Genomic DNA, 22,654 nt, shown 5'->3' with positions numbered 1-22,654 from the left:
GAATAAGGATTCACAAAGGTGGAGCTCAAAACACAGTGTGTTTAAAATTAAACCCTATTAAAATAAGACCAGGTGAAGATAGTAACAGACCCCAAGATACCTTTCACACCTGGTCGTAACAGAAATTTGGATGCTAGCGTCCGGAATTTTACCCACAGACAAATGAGTGAAATTGGGAGTGGGAAGCCAAATTGTTCTCAAACAAAAAGAGCAAGTTTTCAAGAAAGGTTTTTTTGTGGTTGTGGGTGATTGAATACGAACATGTCTGCAACTGAAGCTAGTAGCTCTCCAAGTCAGAGAGAAGTAACATGGGATAAGTTAAAAGCATTGTCTATGGAGGATTTGTGGAAAATGGCTGAGCAGTGTGGGATCACTGTACGTGGCAAGGCTAGTAAGACTGAATTCCTAAGGCTAGTGGCCAACCATTTTTCCCTTGAATCTGAGGAAGCAGAAGCAGTGTTAGAAACAGAATCCAACAGGGTATTGTTAACAAAGATACAGTTTGAACAGAGGAAACTTGAATTTGAGGAAAGAGAGAGGGAGAATGAAAGAGCCTTGCAAATGGAACGTGAAGAAAATGAAAGGCGAGAGAGAGAGAGACAGAAAGACGGGAGAAGGAAAGAAAGAGAGAGGAGAGAGAGAAAAAAAAGAATATTCTGGAAAGAATACCAAGGAAGAGAGTTGAGGTGGCTTGAGTTAACTGGGGATGACAGAGTAACCCCAGTGAAAGCATGGCCAATACGGAGGAGCAGAATTCAGGGTTGTGTACAAAATTGCTAAAACTCACCCAATTAATTCCAAAATTCAGTGAGGAAGATGTCGAAGAATTTTTTGTGTCTTTTGAGAAACTGGCAAGGCAGCTAAAATGATCAGCTGAGACCTGGTCTCTCTTATTGCAAAGCAAACTAACCGGAAAAGCCCATGAAGTTGATTCCTTGTTGCCAGATGAGAGTTCATCAAATTATGAACTGACCAAAAATGCTACTCTCGGAGCATATGAATTAAAACCCTCAAAAAGCAAGCCAAGCAAACTTATCTGGAGTTTGAAACAAGTAAGCAGCTGGCTTTTGACCAGTGGCTGAGGGCTTCAAAAATACAGCTCAGCTATGAGACTCTCAGAGAAGTAACCCTGTTAGAGGAATTTAAAAACTCTCTCCCATTTGCAATAAAGACCCATGTAGAGGAGCAATGGATTCAGGGAGCACAGCAAGCAGCTATTCTGGCCGAAGGGTTTGCTTTAATTTATGTTGGTTTCCCAGGGGAGAATCTTTCCTAATCATCCCCACAAATCTGAAAAGGACAAAGGGTGGGAAGGTGATATTCGCCCAGGCAGTCCTGGAAGAGAAAGGAAAGCAGGGGGCCCTCATTCAGTCCAAAAGGAAGGTGCTGTGAGCAAGAGTGAAACCCAGAGACTTGGATGCTTCCTTTGTAATAAGGTCGGGCATTTAAAAGCTGACTTCTGGAAACTAAAGGGAAAACCAGTAGGGTTAATCAGGGCACACCCGCTCCTGAAGGTTATCATGGTTTTGTATTTGAAGGGAAAGTAACCCCATACACCTCGAGTGGGGCAATCAAGCCCATAGTAAGTCTCAGGGACACAGTGGCGCCTAGATCCCTTTTACTGGGAAAAAGCCTGACTTTTCCCCCAGAGAAGGCAGGGAACACCAAAATGGTGAATGGTATTGGAGGGCAGTGTATGCCTGTACCTGTACATCGGGTGCGCCTGGAGTGCGACCTAGTTTCGGGACAGGTGACCGTAGGATTATCTCTAGTTTGCCTGTAGATGGGTTGACCTGCTCCTAGGTAATGATCTGGCAGGGGTGAAGGTGGTAGCCCCCCCACAGTAGTGAAAGAAAGACTGCAGGAGGTCAGAGAGACAGGACAGTGGCAGGAGAAGGTCCGCTGCAGAGTCCCTGAATGTGTAGTGGATCAGACCATGATCAATCCAGCTTCCCCAGAGGAGACAGAATTAACACTGCAGACAAATGACCATGAGGTCTGCCTGGCCGAGACTTTCTTTGGAAAGTTAGGAGACCCAGGGAATGAATTAAATGGATTTTCCCTAGGTGAAGCTCAGTAAGCCGACCCAGTATTGCAAGAGTTAGCCCAGTCTGCCCAGTCTGAAAGTGAAGCAGAGGGAGTCCCTGATTACTACTATTTAAAGAATGAGATACTGATGAGGAAATGGAGTTCTTCTCACAGACCTGAGGGCAAGGAGTTGACAGTAATTCACCAGTTAGTAATGCCACAGAGGTACCGGAGAGAAATATTAAGAAGGGCCCACAAGACTACAATGGCTGTACATGCCAGTATACGAAAGACCAAAGCCTGCATAAGACAGCAGTTTGACTGGCCAAAACTCCACAAAGATGTGGTGGAGTACTGCAAGAGTTGCCACATGTGCCAGGTTGAGGGGAAACCCCAACCTACAGTGACACTTGCACCCCTAAGTCCTGTACTGGTGTTAGGAGGACCCTCCAGCAGAGGGCTGGTGAACTGTAAGGGACCCCCACTCAGAACAAAAGGCAGGCACACGGCTGGCAAGAGTTTAGAAAGAGAAGGGAAAAAAGTGACCAAGAGGCCAGGTTAAAGGAACTCCAGGAAGAATCCCGGATGAAAACCATTACCGTCTGGCCAACCACCCCTGAAAAATGTGAAAAGTTAGACCCCACATCCTCCTACGTAAATGCAGACTCTGGAAGCACCCCACCAGAGTTGCTAACAGCGTTTACAGGAACCTGCAGAGACAAAGAGAGACCTCTAGGGGGCAGAGAAACCGTGAGGATGATGCCTCACCTAATTGAAGTGCCACAGGAGTGTGCAGCCAAATCTGCACAAATACTTGCAGGTAGGAGTGTCCCAGAGAACAAAGGGGAGAGTAACATGACTCCTCCTCCACAGTCAGAGGAAAAGGGAACCACCCATCCCCTGAAGCCAAAAGTCTTTGCATGACTTAGGAAGCTCAGGATAGACCCATCCACCACTACTCACTCTCCTGAGATATAAGGGGGAAATTAAAATAGCCCTGGCACCCAGAAAATACCATTTTAATAGGCTTTAAGATGGGTGAATGAATGTAAATGAATGAGCGATAGGCATGGTTTTTCTTTCTGTATCTTATATTTCTCTCAAACTCTGTAATGAAATGCGCTGTTTTTCTTCAAATCGCATTTCATTTCCCTGGGTGTGGAGGTGTCAGGCAAACCCCCCACCTGCCAAGACTGAGGCACACATTATTTTGCCACATGAACAAAAACTTAACATTGCAAGCCCTGACTGGATACTACCAGACAATGTTGAAACAATGGGAACCCAGCAGTTGCTTCCTAATCCACAGAGGTGGTCACCAAGGGTTTGTGATCTGTCTCTATCTTCAAGTAGAGACCAAGAACATAATCTGCAAACATCTTGCAAGCCCTTGTAGCCGCTATTGTTTCTTTCTCTATCACTACATATCTCTGCTCAGTCTCTGTTGGTGAATGGGTTGCATAGTAAACTGGTCTGCGCTTTCCATCCGTCTGTATCTGAAAGAGTACAACACCCAATCCTGTCGAAGATGCAACTGCAGGAATAGTAGTGGGTAGCTCTGGGTTGTAGCAAACTGAAACATCAGTTGATATCAACATCTCTTTGATTTTCTCAAAAGACCTTTGTTGTGTTTCCTCCCAGCGCCATGTATTGTCCTGTCGCAACAGCTGACATAGTGGCTCAGTGACTACAGCTAGGTTGGGCAGAAGCTTTTCGACTTGGTTTACCATACCCATGAATCTCTGGAGCTCAGTCACGTTTCAAGGTGCTGGAAACTCCTTGATTGCTCTTGTCTTCTGTGGATCAACTCTGACACCAGATGCATCCACAAGATGTCCAAGGAACTTGACAGTCGGCTGCGAGAATTCACATTTGTTATTGACTGTAAGTCCTACTTCCTCTAGGTGTCACAGCACTGCTTGTCCTCTAGTGTCATGTTCTGTCCGAGTGGATCCATGGATCAGAACATGATCCATGTGACAATGACACCATCCAGTCCTCTGGAAAATTTCTGGTGCTGATGCGATGCCAAAGGGTAGTCAGTTGAAACAAAACCTCCCAAATAGAGTAACAAAGGTTGCGAGCAACTTAGAGTCTTCATAGAGGGGTAGTGGCCAAAAAACACTATTTGTATCTAGCTTTGTGAAGATTGAACTCTTTCCCAATTTTGCTAAGCTCTTACCCACAGACGACAGGATAAATTGCACATTCAACTGCTTTATTCAGCTGTGTAAGATTGATGCAAATTCTGATAGATTTGTTTGGTTTTGGCACCAGCACCATCCCTGAGCACCAGCTAGTTGGTTCTATCACAGGTGAAATAATCCCTTGCTTCAACATAGAGTCGATTTCCTTCTTTACTTTGAGCATGAATGGATGAGGAACTTTATTGGGCAAAAACAGGAACGCTGGCTTAATTTCTGGTCATAGAGTTACATGGTATGCTGTGTTCAGCTTTCCTCGTCCTGCGAACCTCGATGGTGGGAAAGCTTTTAGAGACGATAATCCAGGACAAAATTAATAGTCATGTGAACAGTTCAACTGGTGAACCTGCCAAAGTGGTTGACTGCCATTTATGCAGAAAGTTGGGCCACTTCCAGTTGATGTGCCATAACAAGAAGCCTGTACAGAATATGCACAAAGGGAAGCCTTCGAAAGGTGGCATGATCCATGAAGTAGAGAATACCCATGATATTGAGGTGCCTCTCCTTGGAGGGATCCAGGAACCAAGCAGAAGTTGCTAGAGTGCTGAGATCCTAGTAGAGGGAAACAAGATGCGCTTTTAAGTTAGACACCAGTGCAGCAGTTTCAGTTCTTTCTGCTGCTGTGGGAATTTAACTCTAAAGTTTTTTGGCTGATCTTCTCAGCTTTCCAGTTCCTCTACTCTGCAAATCAGATGTAAGTTGGTACAGGCCTTCCTGCTCAAAAGTGAGCGATTCTGGTTTTGAATAACAAACAATGTTTCTGTGATTTATTTTTCTCGATGTTGGAGGGTTGCCTTGAATTCTCCTATGACTTTGAGTTTTATCCTTCCCGGCTTGCATAGTTTTTGCATGACAGCTGAAGAGAGCTTCTCTCTGACCACGGTTCAGCATCAGAAAGAACAGAAACTGCCGCACTGGTATCTAACTTAAAGCACGTCTTGTTTCCCTCAGCCCACCAGCAACTTCCGCTTGGTTCCTGGATCACTCCAAGGAGAGGCACCTCAATATCATGGGTATCCTCTACTTCATGGATCATGCCACCTTTCGAAGGATTTCATTTGTGCACATTCTATACAGGCTTCTTCCTCCGGCACATCAACTGGAAGTGGCCCATCATTCTGCATAAATGTGCACATGCAACACACACGCCATTTTGAACCCAACATGGCACCCATAGCACCAAAAATACTGGTGCTAAGCAACCGAATTTAGTGCTGTTAGCCTATAAAGTACATGTGGTGATAATATCTGAGCTCGTGCTTGTGAGAGTCAGATTGAGTGATCGTGCATCTTCCTGAAGACTCACCCCCTCTTCACCCCCTGAAGACTCACCGCATCTTCCTGAAGACTCACCCCCTCTTCACCCCCTGAAGACTCACCCCATCTTCCTGAAGACTCACCCCCTCTTGCTCCACTGGCACAGAGGCCGAAACATTCTCAACATTTTAAATTGATGAAAGGGACAGGAGTCACCTTTTGATGTAAAGGGAGAGCAGAGAGAGTGAACTGGGTGATGAAAGTATCTGTAACTTGTCATGAAAAGTGCGTAGTGTGAGGTTTTTTTATTCATGTCGTGGAATGTGGATATTGCTGGCAAGGCCAGCATTTGTTGCCCATACCTATTTGCCCTTGAGAAGGTGGTGGTGAGTTGCCTTCTTGAACCACTGCAGTCCTGGGGATGTAGATACACCCACAGTGCTGTTAGAGAGGGAGTTCCAGGATTTTGATCCAGTGAAGTGAAGGAACGGCGATATATTTCAGAGTTAGGATGGTGTGTGGCTTGGAGAGGAACTTGTAGATGGTGGTGTTCCCACGCGTTTGCTAGCCTCGCCCTTCTAGGTGGAAGAGGTCGCCGGTTTGGAAGGTGCTGTCAAAGGAGGCATGGTGAGTTGCTGCAGTGCATCTTGTATATAATACACACTGCTGCCACTGTGCGTCGGTGGTGGAGAGAGTAAATGTTTAAGGTGTTGGATGGGGTGCCAATCAGGCAGGCTGCTTTGTCCTAGATGGTGTCGAGCTTCCTGAGTGTTGTTGGAGCCGGATACATCCAGGCAAGTGGAGAGTATTCCATCACACTCCTGACTTGTGCCTTGTAGATGGTGGACAGGCTTTGGGGAGCCAGAAGAGACAAAAAGGATTCAGTACAAAGAAACTGCCATCTCCTGCAGCATTGCCAGTTGCCACAGCTTTGACTCTGGCTATGACGGAAAGAATTCTTTCTTTAAGCAGATGAGTGGGAAGAGGATGTGCAGGCAGCCTGTTTCTCTCCTGGTACCAACCTGTTGTCTGGAGTTGTGTGCCAGTTTTGCTGGAAGCAAGAAAATAATGTGTTCATGCATGTTTCTGAGGTATTTGAATGTGCCTGTCATGGTAGATTAGCCTTCAGTGTATGAAATGTGAGTTGTGGGTAAATGAGGATTGCAGTAGTGGTGAGGGTATGAGCATCAAGAGTAGGAGATGTGAAATGTGCTGCAGTGCTTGTAGGAGTGTGACGAAAAACAGGTTGGGGAATTTTGTGAATTTACAAGTTTATTTTATTTATTCTCAGAATGTGGGCATTACTGGCAATGCCAGTATTTACTGCCCATCCCTAGTTGCCCTTGAGAAAGTGGTGTTGGGCCTTCTTCTTGAGCCAGTACAGTACTTGTGGTGAAGGTCTCCCACAATGCTGTTAGGTAGGGAGTTCCTCAAAATCAACTGACATATAAAAGGAATGATCTGGTCAATTATTTCATTGCTGTTTGTGGAAGCTTGCTGTGTGATAATTGGCTGCTGCATTTCCTTCATTACTACAGTGACTACACTTCAAAAGGGCTTACTTGACCGTAAATTATATTGGGTTGTCCTAGCTCATGAAAGGTACTATGTAAGTGCATGTCTTTCTTTTTTTATGGTATAAATGGTTACACACATTGGTCATAGTCCTTCTCTTTTAAACCATGACCTGAATATCACTGACCCGAAACGTTAACTCTGCTTCTTTTTCCACAAATGCTACCAGACCTGCTGAGTGGTTCCAGCATTTCTTGTTTTTATTTCAGATTTCCAGCATCCGCAGTATTTTGCTTTTATCCTTATAGATGGGCAAGTTGATAAACAGGATGATCTTTTTGGGGGAATGGGTTGATCTACTAACCAAGCTGAGTTATTTTGGCTGTGGATTGCTGTGTGTCATTTACAGCTCCCAAGTGCCAAGGCTTTGAAAGGAAATCAAAATAAAACCTGTTTCACAACTTGAAGCAAACTATAAAGACCAGTGTAAAGATTGAATTGCAAATACTGCCTACTTAGCCTGGACAGCCGAGACATATTTGAAGATGACAGCTTAAGGCATTCAAAAGTTAGTGAATGGAAATGATGCAGCTGTTGTTAAACATGAGTGATTGAGCAAAGATGCCCTATGGAAAGTAAAGTTTTCAAAGAGATGTATCTCATGGTATTTGCACTGAAAGTGCCATGCGGAGAAACTAAAGCAGAAGTGATGCTGAACTAACTCTGTGCTCATGCTGCCTCATATCTAGCTTACAACCTGGGGGCAAGACTACCACTGGAGAAGTTCCTCCATTGAGAAAAGCTAGAGGAAGTTGCCCTGCCTTAGCAGTAGAGACATTAGAAGACAGTCCTGTTGAGATGTTGGGAATGCAAATCAGCTGGTACATACAAACTTATATTTTCTCTATTTGCAGAGAGCTTTGTTCCCAACACTGAGTACAAGTTTTACAGCTTTGGATTTTCAAAGGTAATAGTGGTGTGTGCAATTGTGTTTATGTGCTCATAAATACACCATCAGCCTTTTTCACAGAGAAAGTAATGGTCTATACAGTGAATCGGAAGGGAACCTTGCACCAGAGTGCCTTGTGTCATAACGTATAGTTATAATGACTGCCGTGCTACGTACACGCATCTTGGGATTTATAGTGAGGATTTTAAAATCATAGAATCATACAGCACTGATGGAGGCTAGTTTATTTTGCCCGTTATTTTAAACCTGTGTCCTCTGTTACCAACCGTCCTGCCACTGGAAACAGTTTTTTTTCATTTATTCGATCAAAAACCTTCATAATTTTGAACACCGCTATTAAATCTCTCATCGAATCACAGATTTGTTACATCGCAGAAGGAGGCCATCGTGTCTGCACCGGCTCGCCGAAAGAGCAATTCACTTAATGCCATTCCCCCACCCTCTCCCCATAACCTTGCACATTCTTCCTTTTCAGAGAACAGCGTAATTCCCTTTTAAATGCTTCAATTGAACCTGCCTCCACCACACTCTCAGGCAGTGCATTCCAGACCTTAATCACGCGCTGCATGAAAATGTTTTTCCTCATGTCACATTTGCTTCCTTTATCCATTACTTTAAATCTGTGCTCTCTCGTTCTCGATCCTTTCATGAGTGGGAACAGGTTTTTCCCTATCTACTCTGATCAGACCCCTCATGATTTTGAATACCTCTATCAAATCACCTCTCTACCTACTCTTCGTCAAGGAAAACAGTCCTAACATTTTCAATTTATCTTCATAACTGAAGTTCCTCTCCACCTTATCTGCTCTGATGTACGCACACTGCTCTCTCTGTGGGTATGAAGGTGATCACTGTTCTCAACTTCTACAGCACAAGGAAATTTCAGGGAACCATGGAGTGTTTCTGCAAGATCAACCAGGGAGAAGTACATCGGGGCACTGATGCCCTTGACAACAGTCCAGCCCAATTCATAAGCCTTGGCATCACAGAAAAGTAGCACAGTGTTAGGGCCCTATAGCTTAATGGGATTTCTGGCTTTCTCAAGGGCCCATTTGTTAGTACCCAAATTGCATTTGGAGTGACCACAGAATACCCACTCACTTACCACACAAGAAGAGATTCCACTCCCTCAACATCCAGACAACAATGAGAAAATGCTCCATATCAATGCCAAATGTGCAGGAAGTTACCATGAGATCTTTGGTGTTTGCCACACTTGACCTCTTCAAGGAAGACAATTAGAAGGTTTTGAAAATGCATTCTTACTGCCTGGGTGGGTTGGAAGGGGATTGGATCAGCAATGCAGCACAGGTTCTCCAGATGGCTGCAAAATTACATGGCTTTGGTGGATTCATAGCAACATATGACAATCAGGATGATGTACACTCACAGGGACCTCACTGACTGCTGTAAAGTGCACCAGAAGATAGATTCTTTCGGAAGTCTTCTTTTGTTTCTAACTCAGTCTAGCGTGGTCACCACTTGAACTTCTCCACCACTTGTAATTAAAGAAACATTCCCTCAATCCACTACCTATCTCACCACATAGCAATCCATTTGCCTTCTTGACCCCAACATAAGCATACCTGTATTTATTGCCTGAGTGAGCACCTTTCCTACGTGACTGTAATCCCCATGAATAACAAAGTACCATGTGAGTGCATGACCTGTTTTAATACAATATGGGTAAACTACTCTTTCCGAACATTGTGCTTTGCCTGGATGCCTACGCATGCTTTTGTAATACCTACTTTAGTGTTCTTTGTGCCAACTGAGATCCTGGATCACAGGAACTGGTTGGCTCCTCATGCAGTACTGAAGAGACTTAGAACTGTGGTGGCCCTCATCTCATAGCAGCTGGCTCCTGACATGGACCCCCAGATGGATGTATCTCTGGGTGATTCAAGGCAGTCTAGACTTGCCTCTCAAGTTCCACTGGGTTGTGGCTCTGAGGCGAAGGCCAAATATCTGGCATGTGCTGCTGCCCTGAGAAACATCAAAATCTGTCATAAGGACTCCAACTGTTGCCATTCCACTGAGTCCTGGATCTGCAGCTCCAATGATCATTAGCATGGCTCGCCTTGTCACAGCTATCAGATCCGAGAGCACAGGGGTCAGTATGGTCTAGAAGTCATGATGCAAGTTACCCTCCATCTATATATGAGACGGGATAAGTAAATGCTGATTAAGAAGGTTGTATTGGAGAAATAAATGGGGTTGAAGGTTGATAAGTCCCCAAGACCAGATATTCTATGTCCCAGAGTGTTGAAAGAGGTAGCTATGGAGACAGTTGATGCATTGCTGATCATCTTCCAAAATGTTATAGATTCTGGAACAGTTCCTGCAGATTGAAAGGTAGCAAATGTCACCCCACAATTTAAGAAGGGAGGGGGGAGAGAAAACAGGGAACTATAGACCTATTAGCCTTATATCAGTAGCAGGGAAAATGCTAAAATCTATTATGAAGAATGTGATAAATGGACATTTGAATAATAATGATCTGATTGGACATAGTCAACATGGATTTATGAATGGGAAATCATGTTTGATGAACCTGTTGAAGTTTTTTGAGGGTGTTACTAATTGATAAAGGGGAGTTGGTGGATGTAGGCTTTTGATAAAGTCCCAATAAGAGGTTGGTTAGCAAAATTAAAGCACATGGGATAGGAGGTAATATATTGGCATGGATTAAGGATTGGTTAATAGGCAGAAAACAGAGAGTAGGAATAAACGGGTCCTTCTCGCGTTGGCAGGCTGTAACTAGTGGGGTACTGCAAGGATCGGTACTTGGGCTTCAGCTGTTCACAATATATATCAATGATTTGGATGTGGGGACCAAATGTAGTATTTCCAATTTCACAGATGACTCAAAACTTGTGAAGAAGATGCAACATGTCTTCAAGGGGATTTGGACTTGCTGAGTGGGCAATAAACAGGGCAGATGGAACATATTGTGGAAAAATGTGAGGTTATCCACTTTTGTAAGAGGAATAGATGTACAGAGTATTTCTTAAATGGTAAAAGATTAAAAAGTGTAGATGTACAAAGGGACCTGGGTGTCCTCATCAATAAGTCACTGAAAGTTAACATGCAGGTGCAGCAAGAAATTAGGAAGGCTAATGGTATGTTAGCCCTTATCGCAAGAGGACTTTAGTACAATAGTAACAAAGTTTTTCTTCAATTGTCAAGTCTGATGAAGGGTCACTGACTTGAAACATTAACTCTGATTCTCTCTCCACAGATGCTGCCAGACCTGCTGAGTATTTCCAGCATTTCTTGTTTTTATTTCAGATTTCCAGCATCTACAGTATTTTGCTTTTATTCAATTGTATAGAACCTTGGTTAGACCGCATCTGAAGTACTGTGTGCCGTTTTGGTCCCCTTACCTTAGGAAGGATATTATTGCCATCGAGGGAGTGCATCGAAGGTTCACCAGACTTGTTCCTGGGATGGCGGGACTGTCCTATGAAGAGACATTAGGGAAACTGGGCCTGTATTCTCTAGAGCTTTGAAGAATGAGAGGTGATCTCATTGAAACCTACAAAATACTCAAAGGGATAGACAGGCTAGATGCAGGTAAGATGTGTCCCCTGGTTGGGGAGTCTGGAACCAGGGGACACAATTTCAAAATAAGGGGCAAGCCACTTAAGACAGAGATGAGGAGAAATTTCTTTACGCAGAGGGTTGTGAATCTTTGGAATTCTCTACCCCAGAGGGCTGCGGAAGCTCAGTCATTGAGTATGTTTAAAGTATAGATTGACAGATTTCTAAAGACCAATGACATAAAAGGATATGTGGATAGTGTGGGAAAAAGACATTGAATTGGATGATCAGCCATGATCGTATTGAATGGCAGAACAGGTTCAATGGGCTGAATAACCTATTCCTACTCCTATGTTCCTATGAGACAAACACAGTCATGCTCAACTTAATAGTATCCAAAAGGAACTGTTTGGTCAAGGTGACACTTTTTAAAAACTAGCAACAGCTTGGTGGATGACATATTTAAATGGGACCACAGCTTTAGACAAGTATTCAGTACATTTTATGTGCCCGAATACCTGCTTACCTGCCCTAATTAGTGTCATTACCAGAGTCAGCTAATTTTAATTTTTCTGAATTAATTAAATCCCAGAGCTGAAATGTTGGCTCAGAAAATGTATATCCATCTAGAATCAAATCCAGCATTAAATTAATCATTTTATCTTTTATCGTTATCATTGATATCATGTGCTAATTCCAGTTTTTATGCTCTGGAGGACTGTGGATATGTATCCATGGATGACATTGTAATGAGATGCATTTTAGTGCTGGGAATTAACTCATGAGAGAAAAAATAAATAAAATACAGACTGAATTCAACATGTTTCTGTTTTACTGTCCTCCTGCCACTGTTTTTTAATGTTTTTAAATAGAAATACTATACAGAGGGTGGTCTATACTTTTATCATACAGTGCCCATTTTTAGGCAGTAAATGCCTCTTAAGCCTCTAATATGAAAAATGCATTAGCCCCTTTATATATGCAAATATGATGTCTAACATGTGTTTGAAGTCTCCACTAGTATCTTGAGGCAATGGGTAAGATTCTAAAATATATTTAACTGAAATTGGAGCAGGGAGATGCAGTAGTGCTCTTCCCAACTCCACATTCAAAGAATGCAGTCTATTGATAGCTACCCCCTCCTCAATCACCACATTACCCCCACCTCCTGCAAACGCTGCTGCTACCTTCCCCCGTTACCACGAGTTTTGCAGCCACCTAATCTTCCATCCCGTTTCACTGGTGTGCTGTCTATAACTGTCCACTGCTGGCCAGCTCTATGGAAATGAGGCCCAAGGCCCAAGATTGGGTACTCTTTGAGCTTCATCATGAAGATGCAGATATTTCTAGGCCATAATGATTAGCCATTATAATTGCCACCAACTAAATGCTGGGGCTAGTTGAAAAAATGCTGGAGAATCTTATTAGCAGAAGGACTATATACTCTCTGCTTCTGGTGACAAGACAGCCGGGATATGGTCTGATAGACCTAAATACATGGTAACAGTACATAACATGAAAGATCTTTATGAAAGTAGTTTATCGTTTGAGCCTCATAAATAATGCTGGTTTTACCACTAATACCCCCATTACTCATTATGAGGGAGCAGTTTCATACAAATATACAAAAATATTGGATGGGAAAAGACCAGCAATTCCACCTATCTTGCCTCTTTCAGTCATGATGTTTTTTGCATCATGATAGAGACACTCAACCCACAAGCAGCCATGCAGGAGAGATGCAAAAGCAGATAGAAATCCAAGCCAATTAAGGGAAAACATCTGGAAAATTCCTCTTCAGCCTTTTTAAGTAATCTAAGCTAGTCTAGGAGACCTCATTGACTCTGACTTATATTTCAAGATATCTAACTCCTGTATGACGTAACCTATATCCATCTCTCTCATGAAGGTATAAAATGAAACAATGTTTATTGCATTGCCTATACAGATTAATGTATAAATATAGGTTATTGCCATTGTTGTTGAACTAACAATCCATTTCACAGGCCAGGTATAATCTAGGAAAATAACGGTCCAACATCCAAACTAGTTCTGCCCTTACTAAATTGTAAATTGTAAGTGTGACCCCTTGTTCTTCTTAACCTATCTGGTTGAAATAATTTGTCAACATAAATACCAACAAGTCCCTTCATTATTTTATAAACCTTCATCAAATCACCCTGAATCTATTCTCATCTAAAACATGTAGACAGAGCTCTTTAAGCCTATCTGAATGGCTAAGGTATGGGGATCAATCATGCAGTTCTCCTCTTAATGTTTTCTAAATTCTCCACATTGCCAACCATGCGGTGACCAAAACAGAACACAGTAATCTAAATGATGGCTAATCAAGGTTTTTGACATACAGAACACATAGGTTTAGTTTTGTAGTGGATTGTCTTTTGAATACAACCACACATCAGCACCATCACTAAGGCTATCAGTTTCCACCTCTGTAACGTCAGCTGACTTCACCCTTGATTCAGCTTATCTGCTGCTGAAACCCTCATCCGTCCCTTTGTTACCTTTAGACTTGACTATTCAATACAACTCCGGCTGGCCTCTCACATTCTACCCTCCACAAACTTGAGCTTATTCAAAACTCTGCTGCCTATGTTCTATCTTGCATCAAGTCCCGTTCACACATCTCCCCTGTGCTTACTGATCTACACCTCCCAGTCAAGCAATGCCTCGATTTTAAAATTCTCATCCCTGTTGTCAAACCCCTTCATGGCCTCGCCTCTCCCTATCTCTGTAATCTGCTCCAACCCTACAACCCTCTAGATCTCTGTACTCTGTCAATTCTGCCCTCATGAGCATTCCCAATAGTAATCATTCCACCACTGGTGCCCGTGCCTTTAGTTGCCTAAACTCTAAGGTTAGAAATTTTCTCCCTAAATCTCTCTGCCTCTCTACTTCTCTTTCCTCCTTTATGACATTCCTTAATACCTACATCTTTGACCAAACTTTTCATCATCTGGCATTTTATCTCCTTATGTGACTCTATGTCATATTTTGTCCTGAAACTCCTGTAAAGCATATACACCATATAAATGCAACTTGTTTCCTTTAGATATAGCTTGATAGCGTTGGTTGTGAATCTTTAAGAGAGTGACATACTAGAATACCCAAATCTTTTTCTTTCACTACTGGCTTCAATTCTGTTCCCCATAAGGTGTATGTATATTTAGAATCATGCATAATAGCGAACTTTACTTCATTAAGCATTTGCCAACACATCAAGATCTGTTTGCAGTAGTTTAGCACCCTCTATAGTCCTAGCTTTTGCAATTTGTATCATCCACAAACTTGAGGATCATTCTCCCAATACCTAGAATTAGGTCATTAATGAAGATAGTTAAGAGCAAAGGTCCTAACAGCATCTGGTAATCAATACCAAATTAATCTAAATCCATTGACAACAACTTTCTGCTGGTGAGAATTCACAAATTTTTAATTCGCTGCAGCAGAACACCACTAATACCACAAGGATAGAATAGTGGCTTGTGAAGTACCTTATCAAATGATCTCTGAAAATTCAAGTAGACAATGGCTACTGATTTCCCTTATCCACCAAGTAGCTTCTTCCAAAATATTCATGAATGCTGCAAAGTATGCATTTTGCCCTGCCTAATGGGGAAAGTCTTCACTCAAGTCATTTTAAACAGACTCCAGAAGCTGGCTGAGCATGTCGACCCTGAGGCACAGTGCAGCTTTTGAGCAGAGAGATCGACCATTGACGTGCTGTTCTCCCTTCGCCAGCTACAGGAGAAATGCCACGAACAACAGATGCCCCTCTACGTTGCTTTCATAGATCTCACCAAAGCCTCGTCAGCAGACATGGTCTCTTCAGCCGACTAGAAAAGATCGGATGTCCATCAAAGCTACTAAGTATCATCACCTCATTCCATGACAATATGAAAGGCATAATTCAGCATAGCGGCGCCTCATCAGACCCTTTTCCTATCCTGAGTGGCGTGAAACAGGGCTGTGTTCTCGTACCTACACTGTTTGGGATCTTCTTCTCACTGCTGCTCTCACATGTGTTCAAGTCTTCAGAAGAAGGACTTTTCCTCCACACAAGATCAGATGGTCAGTTATTCAACCTTGCTCATCTTAGAGCGAAGACCAAAGTATGGAAAGTTCTTATCAGGGAACTCCTCCTTGCTGACGATGCTGCATTAACATCTCACACTGAAGAGTGTCTGCAGAGACTCATCGACAGGATTGCAGCTGCCTGCAATGAATTTGGCCGAACCATCAGCCACAAGAAAACGAACATCATGGGACAGGATGTCAGAAATGCTCCATCCATCAATATCGGCGACCATGCTCTGGAAGTGGTTCAAGAGTTCACCTACCTAGGTTCAACTATCACCAGTAACCTGTCTCTCAATGCAGACATCAACAAGCGCATGGGAAAGGCGTCTGCTGCTATGTCCAGACTGGCCAAGATGGTGTGGGAAAATGGCACATTGACACGGGACACAAAAGTCCAAGTGTTTCAAACCTGTGTCCTCAGTACCTTGCTCTATGGCAGCAAGGCCTGGACAACGTATGCCAGCCAAGAGCGACTTCTCAATTCATTGCATCTTCACTGCCTCCGGAGAATCCTTGGCATCAGGTGGCAGGACCGTATCTCCAATGCAGAAGTCCTTGAGGCGGCCAACATCCCCAGCTCATACACCCTACTGAGCCGGCGGCGCTTGAGATGGCTTGGCCATGTGAGCCGCATGGAAGTTGGCAGGATCCCCAAGGACGCATTGTACAGCGAGCTCGTCACTGGTATCAGACCCACCGGCCGTCCATGTCTCCGGTTTAAAGACATCTGCAAACACGACATGAAGTCCTGTGACATTGACCATAAGTCGTGGGAGTCAGTTGCCAGTGATCACCAGAGTTGGTGGACAGCCATAAAGGCGGGGCTAAAGAGTGGCGAGTCGAAGAAACTCAGCAGTTGGCAGGAAAAAAGACAGGAGAGAGCCAACTGTGTAACAGCTCCAACAACCAATTTTATCTGTAGCGCCTGTTGAAGAGTCTGTCACTGTAGAATTGGCCTTTATAGCCACTCCAGGCGCTGCTCCACAAACCACTGACCACCTCTAGGCGCTTACCCATTGTCTCTCGAGACAAGGAGGCCAGAGAAAGAAAGATAGATTACATGCTAAAAGTTTATTCATGAAAAAGCTGGTTGGTGTTAAAATGTCAAATTCTTGTACCTGTTCTGCACTTGGCTGAAGAGGACCAAGAAGAACAGAAGCATTTATGGTAAAGAAGCACAGAAAGTAGATGGTCAGGCCCATGCATTGAGTGTACTGTACTGGTTGGAGTTAGCTGGGAACATTTGAGGAGCAGTGCCTTTGTCATCATAGAAGCTTACAGCACAGCAGGGTGCATGTCTTTGCTGGCTCTTTGGGTGAGCAATCCAAAACTAATCCCTCTGTCCTACGCTCTCCCATAGGAGGGAAGCTAAGCTGGGCGATTGTGATTGAGCTGTGACACCTGCTGGATAAAGAGATTTATACCCAATCTAGTATCAATATAGCACTGGCCTGGCAATAAAGGTTGCTGGGCTTTAAACTGGTTAGTCCCTGAAAATAGATGTGGGGATTGTGATACATGATTAACCAGTGCTTTATGAGTGGAATGCAGGCACCACACCAACCTTGTGCAGCCTGCAAATTCTAATGATTTCTGCATGTAACCGGTGCTTCCCACACTGTTCATCGGCTGCATGCATCAGCAGGGATGCAATATTGTTAGTAACTTCCACGACTTAAAAATAGCCTGCTCAACTTAAAGGCGAGGTGTGTTATGGCTGCAGCAGGTGCTTGGAGTTGTTATGGAAAGATAGGAGAGTGGCTGGCCATGGGAGAGATCAGGCCCTCATGCCTTTGGATGTTGCACTGCAAATCTTGGCGGAGGAGGTGTAAAGGAGAGAGGTCCTTTTTATTGAGATGGGGCAGGCAGTGGTAGTGGGAGGTGGGGTGGGTGCCAGAGGCCTTCCAGACACAGGATGTGAAGGCAGTGGGAACAGATAATCACAGAGGTTATTGTCCGAGTGCAGCCACAAGGATCTAGATGATGTGCCAGAAGTTTAGCGACCTCACATGACTAGCCAAGGTCAGCAAATGCATGTTTAAATGCCATATCCTATCAACTGCATCATTAGTTTCAACCATTGCTCAGTTCGGCTCACCCCATCACTTGCCTACCAAAAATCTCAATCAATCATACCTAACACAATTATATTCTTTACTTCAGCCTCACATCTAACAACTTACACATGCGGCCAACTATTCAACTGTGACATCCACATCATTCAAACAGATTTCATGACATTCACTAACACAATTCCATTTCTCGCAGAAGAAGGTGGTGCATAACCGGAGGTAACAGTAATCTAACCAGAGGGAGAAAAGTGCAAGAACATGTTCTAACTCCCATGGAGGAGACGATGTTGGCCATTGTGGGAAAGGCCACTGCTGAGGCCATGACCATTGATGAGACTGAAACCATTAAAGATGACAGTATCATAATATTTAATCCTCCTTCTCACAACCCACTTCCCTCTCATCCTACAATCTCTTCTAATTTACAAACTGCAAATGGTTTAAGCTCACACTTCTTACTTTCCCCCCTCACCACAATCCAACCATTGTCCCTTTTTTATTTCAGGTAACCAAGAACTGGAACCTGCCCAGGCAGTGGTGGAAGAGAGGGAAGACAGTAATGATGAAGGGTACGCTGTCACTTGTTTTCACAATTTCAGCCACCAGCTCAGATGCTGCAACTGCGTGTAATTTAGAGGCTAACATAGACAATGTAGTGAGATACCGGACACGAGTGCATTGCAGCTAGGGCTGGGAGGGAAAGGAGACTACAGGTGCCAAATCACTGGAAGGCGAGGATACTCACGAGTTCTGCTGCAGAGGACTCAGATGAGGTCTCCGATGGGTCAGTCTACAGAAGAAGGCTGAATGCTTGGTGCACTGGGAAGCCTGCCAGAAAGCCTGCATGCAATGTCAAGGAGCATGGAGGAATCCAGCACCAATTTGACATTGGGCTTTGTGTGGAGCTTGGAGGCCACCTTTTCCAGTATGGAATGAATGGCCAACTCCATCAACACACTTAAAGAAACCAACCATGGTCCAGGGTCTGACAACAAAAGTCTCAGTTCCATTGCAGCACAAGCAGCAGCCATCGAATAGCTGAGTGTTGCAGTGGAAGCTCAAACTACTGCCATCATGGCTCTGGATACCAGTGTTCAAAGATGTGTCAAGAAAACCTTATATGCCAAATGAGAAATATTAATTTCTTTGTTTGGAAACTTAAATTAGACTTCTAATGGAAAAAAAAATCCTACAGTAACTTTTAAAAAACTAGCAGCCAAGATGGCCATTGTAATTTACATCTGAAATACCAGGAGATTGAACTGGAGACAAAAGTCTAACAAGAAGTCCAGCCAGGACAAGGGCTTGCTCAAATGATTGAATTACCGAAAATGGCTTCATGAGCACAGAAGTCAAGGCAATCCTCACATATTAACTTCGAAAGAGCCAACCCCCTCCAAGTGTAAAGTGACATCCTGGAACCTGTGGAACCTTGAATTTCATTGGAAGGCTCCAGAAAAACCTGAAGCAACCATGTGACCATCTGTCCATCTCGGGGGAGTTGTTACTGACAAAGAGACAAACAGTAACTGAGGGTGCAGCAGCAGAGAAGGCTGCTGCTTCTCTTTCCCTCTCTGTCTTTCTCTCTCTCTCTCTCTTCCTCTCTCCCTGGAAAACAGCAAGTTTGAAAACTGCCTGCGACTGGGGAACGCTCCAAGCCTACAAACTGCTACAGCCAGCTACCAGGGGAAGACAGCCAAATACAATTCTGCCTTCAGGAAAACCCTAAGCAAAGCAAGCCAGCCAAAGTGCACTTTGACCAGCAAGGACTTCAAGAATACACCTTTAGCTGAGAGCTACCAGATCATCCACTTCACAGAATGTATATTTAAGTTCCATTTATTCTGGATGTTAATCCAACCACCAAATCTAATTTTCCCTCAATAAGCAATTTGTGTGTGAGATTCTCATGTAAATGTGTGCATGAATTTTGTAGTGATTTTTTTTGTATTTTTAAATCAGGGTTAGAATATTAAGTATAATAACCTTACCTCTTTTTTGTTTAAACTCAAGAAAACCTGTCCAATTGGTCCTTTCACAATCACAGTAAAAGTAAAAAGGTAAAACACACACAGAGGTGGTAAGCACAACCACTGTTTAAAAGGAACAAACCCTGTTGCCGTCAAATAAGAGGGAGAGTAAGTGGGGAGCCTAAGACTTCCTCTTTACCTGTCTGTATCAGGTGTTAGAGTAGTCCAGCAATATGATCTCCGACAGAGTACCAGGATTGCTGAGATCCTACCCCAGGAGAATGGTAGTGGCTTCCTGGAGCACAACCCTGTTGTCCTCTCTCCAGTTGACAGCATTCGTGATTCCATGCCTGCAACTCCGCTAGTGCACTTACTGTTTCTTGTCAACCAGTCAGCCTAGACTGCTGCCACGCATGTCGAAATGGTGAGATCTGAAGCTGTGCCTTTTAGGCCTACAGCTGCTCAACGTCATCCTGCAAGACTTTCTGCAGTTTCCTCCACTGCAAGTCAGCAGCGTCCCATCAGCCATGCTGCAGCCATTGAGGTAGTACCTTTTAGGAGCATTCGGACAGGAAAAGGCACGCAGAAGCCAGGCACTAAGGAAATGCACAATGATGAATTGTTTATTTTTGTTTGAAATACGGCATGATTTAATTTAGAAATTTGCATTGGAATATGTATTTGGTGTTGGCTTTTACTTTGCATTGTAGTCAATGATGATTAGTAACGGGTGGAAGGTAAGGAATGTGGGACAGGGAATTTGGATTGAAGTTTCCAGTAATGCACTTGAATTAGTTGTTCACATACAGTCGGGCAGTAGGGAGCATCTAGGTTGCAGCTTCTCTTCCTCCTCCTCTTCTTCCGCCTCCACCCCTCCTCCTCATTCTCCTCAACTTCTCGCCTTTTGGTGGAAAAGGCTGTTCCCTCATGATGGTAAGGTTGTGCAGCATACAACACATCACAACAAATCTTGAGACTATTCGGCTAACTACTGCAAGGTTCCTGCAGAATGATCCAGGCTACAGAATTGTTGCTTCCAGATGGCAATGGTCTACTCTATCAGACTTCTTGTGGCAGCATGGCTCTCATTGTTTGCCTACTACGCATTTGTGCGTGTGTTGTGAGCCAGAATCATGAATCATGCCATCAGTGAATAACTGTTGTCACCCAATAGCCACCCTTCGGCTTGCCATGGTGATTGAAATTCAGCAGGCACAGAGGAGCATTGCAGAATGAATGTACCGTGACAGTTTCCAGTGCATGTGGTCACGTACCAGGTGGTCTTTAAGGGTGTGGAGTCGCTTTTGTTTCATGTAATTGGCAGACATGACATGAGATGCCCACAAAGAAATGTGCGTGCATTCAATGGCACCGTGCATAGTGGGAAATCCTGCAATTCTTGCCAACCCTCATACTTGCTCCCCCTGCTTCTCTCTGACAATTGGGAATGAAATTAAGTTTTCTCCCTTTCCACCACGAGGCCCTGTGACCTCCCTTATGCAATAATGCACTGCAAACTATAAAATGTTGCCAATATCTCCAGTAGCACCCTGAAAGGAGTCAGATACATAAAAGTACATAGCCACGGTCACCTTCACAGCTACTGGCAATGCAGTCCTTGCCCTGCTCTGAGGTTGAAGTTGTGGCTGCAGCAGTTGGCAGATTTCAGTGACAACCTCCTTAGTGAAGTGCAGACATCTCAAACATTGGTGGTCACTGAAGTTTGGGTAAGGATATTGTGGCCTGAACACCCGGGGCAGATATGGCCTCCAGCTGAGTGCGCTTCTCCCCAACTCTTCCTTTCTCTTCTGGCAGATTTGTTGTATTATCTCTTTTGAGACTAATACAAACAAAGTTGAAAGGCAGGCAGATAGGTTTTGAATGCAGAGCTTTAATGGAGACTTGTTGTTGCTTCAGCTTACACATGCGAACTGACTGTGCAAGAGAACTGAATCACGTGATATTGCATCACTTCCTGCAATGTCATCCATATTAGTATAAACATATATTTAAATAATTATGTTTAACATACTAACAAATACACTATCACAACAGCTTGTCCTGCTCTGCTTGGCCTCTCTTCATTCTCCTAATCATGCTCAATTGCAAGAGGAATGTCTACTAGGCTGCCCAGGTCTGTAAGCAACTAGCCTACAAGTTACCAAAACAATGCTTCAACACCAGTCAGACCACTTCCCGTAGACTATTTAAATTTTTAATAAATATGGAAAAGCACCCAAAACATGTCGAATTGCAGCAATATCCAGAAGAATAATCCAGCAACTAATGTTGAAGAAGTTGATGATCCCTTTAAATAGGACTGCTTGGGGGGTGGAGGACTCCTTCATGCCATTGAATGGGAGGTTAAGAAAAGGTGTAGGCTGCAGCGTGATGTTTCAAATTGACAGCATCGACATTAAATTAGCATTGCCTGCTGTTTGATGTCATGATCTGCTTGCTCTGCATACTTCTGGCAGAAATTAGGCACGTTAACCCCTTCACTAATATGGCGTATGGCACACTTTCTCCAGAATTGTGCACGCGTACTGCAGATGCCATTCTGGACCTGAAGTGGCCTTGTAGCACTCAAAAAATGGGGACTAGCGAGCCCAATTTCGCCATTCCTCCCATCTCCCTGAATTTCTATGTTTCAGTTCAGCAGTGGTAGCATATGTTGAGCCAGTTGTATGTAAAGCAATCAAGGAGGTGACAGATACCTTGTTCTTCCAGGTCAACAATTTAATATCTTCCAATGAACAAGCAGCATCAGTAGTTTTATATTTCCCAAGATATTCTGGCTTCCAACAAGTACATGTTGCCATTAAAGTATACAAAGTGATGCCCTACATGAGTAATAAGGGTTTCTACTCAAAAAATATGTAGCTGTTATAAACCAACCCAGCACACAATTATGCAGGAAAATGCTTGCTTTCCAGGAAGCTATACTTTAAGGTAATCAGAGAAAAATTGAATACTGAGAAACCAAGAGCACTG

The sequence above is a fragment of the Heterodontus francisci genome, chromosome 6 (assembly GCF_036365525.1).
Source record: "Heterodontus francisci isolate sHetFra1 chromosome 6, sHetFra1.hap1, whole genome shotgun sequence".
NCBI lineage: Eukaryota > Metazoa > Chordata > Chondrichthyes > Heterodontiformes > Heterodontidae > Heterodontus > Heterodontus francisci.
This window is presented reverse-complemented; position numbering follows the sequence as displayed.